The following is a 3,575-nucleotide window of genomic DNA, read 5'->3' on the forward strand; positions in this document are numbered from 1 at the left end:
AGCAAGTAAAAGCACAATGTTTAACGACTCAATGAAACTGACCTAGAAAGATAGCAGCCATCTTTGCTTTTTGTATCCCGAAGGAAGACAGGATTGTGACTAATCCAAAAGGGATTACAATATTTTGTAATTTGGATTGTGCTCTTGTAAGTGTTTTAGCTGACATGAAATCGACAGTTCAGATATTAAATTGTGTTTTAGGATGATTTGACAAATTCTTCTTTTTTATTTATTTGTATTGTATTCTTGTTTTGTCATTTTTTTTAATCTCGGTGTACGGGCAAATATAGCCTTTGTGGTAGGAGAGAGTGTGAGAGAGTGGAAAGCAAATATTGGGAAGGCAGGAGAAAAAGTAAGGGCACAAAGGGCAGCAAAAACAAAGGGAACAACATTATAAAAAGCTGTGAATATCAAAGGTCTTGGCAAGCAGCTATTCCAAATGTTTCATCTTGTATCTGATCCAAGGACTCCCACATCCCACTCATAACCTGGATCACAGTGAAGCAGTAAGGCGCAGGTAAGGCTGAATCAAAATGTAGCATCAGTGGCACTGTTTGAGTCCTCTCTCTCTCATCAAATGCACCCTCATGAGTACAGCATGCATTATCGAGGCTGTAAGCAGGAGCATGACGTTGGTACATTACAGGCCTTTTATCTAGGATCTTTATTTTTTATTTTTTTACTTTAAATGAATCATTAGAGTTCAAGATCCATTTGTATTCATCCAAAGTAGCAGTGGTTAGAAGAGTAGGGGGAGGGGCACAGAGGGTACAAAGCAGTCATTTTTTCCTTCATGTCCTTTTATTTTTCACACTATAGGATTCTCGCCCCCCCCCCCCCCCCCCCTCCATCACACACCTCAGCATAACTCTCAGCATGTTTTAGACACTTACTTACCCCCCGTTTCTTGCTGTTTCTCTTGAGTTGCTTACTCTTTCACTTATTTTAGTCCCTCCGCTGTTCCCTTCAGGGCAATGGGCTGAGATTATAACTTTTTGAAATAAGTCCATTAAGTATTGACAAGGCAGGCAACTTCTTGGGGCCTCAGAATATCAGGGGGCCCTTGAGGTCTCATAAACTTTAATCCACAGCAGTGACCCAAAATGTGCAAATTTTGCAATGACAGTAGGAAACCTCCTTAAGGGGGCCCCATCTGACAGCATGCATTATTGCTGTGAAAACCAAAGTTGGCCAATGAATGTCAACAAAGAAAATTGAAGAGGAATTATTCGTTTACGGGAGAGAGAAATATAAGAGGAAAAGGAGGTAGAGGAGTAAGCATTGGGACACTGACAGACCTCATGATAATTAACATTGTTCGGGCCCCCAATTGATTTTTGCCTAGGGTCCCAACAGACTAATTGCCACTAGCTGTGATGAAATTATGCAAGGCACTGCCACTTACAACAAGCGAATTTGATCACAGTTCATTTATAATATTTTTTTAAACTGCTCAAAGGCATAATGAATATTTTTCTGTTAAAGCTGAATATCAAACATTTAATGAGAGAGCTGATGAAACTGAACAATTCAACTTGCACAATGAAACAATACCTGAACCTAAACTAAGTCTGACTTTACACAAAGTCACAATAATTCAGTTCATCCACATGAATGCACCTAACATTTCATTATTTTTCTCTTCTTTGTATCTTTGGGGTTTCTCAGAGGGGACATCTGGATTTCTTTCATCACATTACAGTCGATGACTCAAGAATGTGGACACACTGCACAAATTTTCATTTCATAGTGTGCAAAGATGAAATGTATCACATCCACAGACATTCTTTGACAGAACAGGATAGTGTGTGAAGAGAGGAAGTTCATTTGAAAGTGTTGATGCATGATATTGCATGACAGCAACACAGCCTGAGGGGGAAATCTACATGTGCAGTCTCCGAAGAATTATGCATACAGCCGATGAATGACTCCCTCTCACCTTTAGTCCGTCTTTCTATTCCTTTGTATCTGCCATGCGCTCCGTGGCACATAATCGTACTGTATGTGCTGCTTTAATTTAGAATGAGTGAGGCAGAAGAAGAGAGAAGAGGAAACAGAGAAGAATGAGGAACACACATTCTTCAATATCTAACTGAAAACAAGAGGCTGATAAGTACAATTCAATAATACATGTTTTTTAATGTGAACATTAAAGACAACCAGTGAAGGGTGAAGAGAAGAAAATAAAAAAATACAGCATGAGGGCAATCCACATGATTATTGGAAAACCAACAAAGCAGAACCAGTTATGACTACACTTTCATTCGAATTGCTGCGCAGACTGAAAAGTGTCATGTTAATTTCAAATAATATGTGATTTATTAAAATCAAAGTCACATACTGTCAAGGTTAAAAAAAAGATTCTCCCCATGTAGGCAGACTACAGTCCTCATCCCTTTGCTGTCTGTCATACATCACTCTTTCCTCCCTACAGGTCCTGTATGACAGACAGCTAAAAGGGAAAAAAAAGAATGGCAAGGGACAGGATAATAACACAGATAATGCTGAATCAGCATTTCCACTAAGTACATTTTCACTTAGTTAGTAGTGATCATCCTGCAGAGCATATTGTGACAGAGTGAAATGTACAGCTGCAGACTACATTAATGTGAGGTAAGACTACTGTTAGAAAAACATATCCACCACAATGCCCACAATACTGTAGAGCGGCAGACATTTTAAGGTTATTCTGCCTGTAGCAGCCGTGGTCGATCTTTTTTTATTTGACTGTAACCTTTAAGGTCCAGACAGCAGGTCGATCCCTGATGATCTGCTGAGCTGGGAGCAAGATACGATAGTTACAGCAGCTACAGTGACAGCACTGACTGTCTCTGCTCTATATAGGGTAGAGCTTGGATATGAATCTTTTTAATCCTCGCTACTTCCAGAACTCAAAGTGGATTCACCCCTCATGTAAACGGTTGATATTTCAATATAAGGCTCTAAGGGTATTAAATTGAAAGAGAATCTTCACATTTTCTTGTAATTTTTTGTCTGATTAAATATCAATATTGTGGTTTTGTTACTAACAGAAATAACATCAGCTCCACAGGGCTGGTTGAAATAAACAGAACATCATGAGTGATAAGAATTCATGAAAATGAGAAGAAATCATATTTAATACATTGTGTAGTTAGAAACAAATCTAAGGAAATGCATTTTTCTGATGCTCTAATGAAAGATAGTAAATAATAGGCCTATTATAAGAGCAACAGGTTAATGCTAATATGATATTTTCCTTTCTGTCTTGCAAAAAGTATAAAGCTTATTAAAAAAAAAAGAAGTATGGAGACAAGAAGCGAATAAACAACCACTTAGCCAACTGTAGGCTATGGAGACCAAGTAAAAATGTATCCTCGTATAGGCCTGTCTTTTGTTGATAGTTATCAAAGATTCAGAAGAGATTTCAATACATTTTAACATACTTTTAACTGCCCGAGAGACTGTTGAAAAAAACAACAACTACAATATCTATTTGGCTCGAGGCTTGGTGGGGAAGGGCGAATAACCAATCAAAGAGCGTCACGCCAATATCAGTCGACTGCTAACTCTGACGTCAACACGGTGCGACGTGC

The sequence above is a fragment of the Labrus mixtus genome, chromosome 9 (assembly GCF_963584025.1).
Source record: "Labrus mixtus chromosome 9, fLabMix1.1, whole genome shotgun sequence".
Lineage (NCBI taxonomy): Eukaryota > Metazoa > Chordata > Actinopteri > Labriformes > Labridae > Labrus > Labrus mixtus.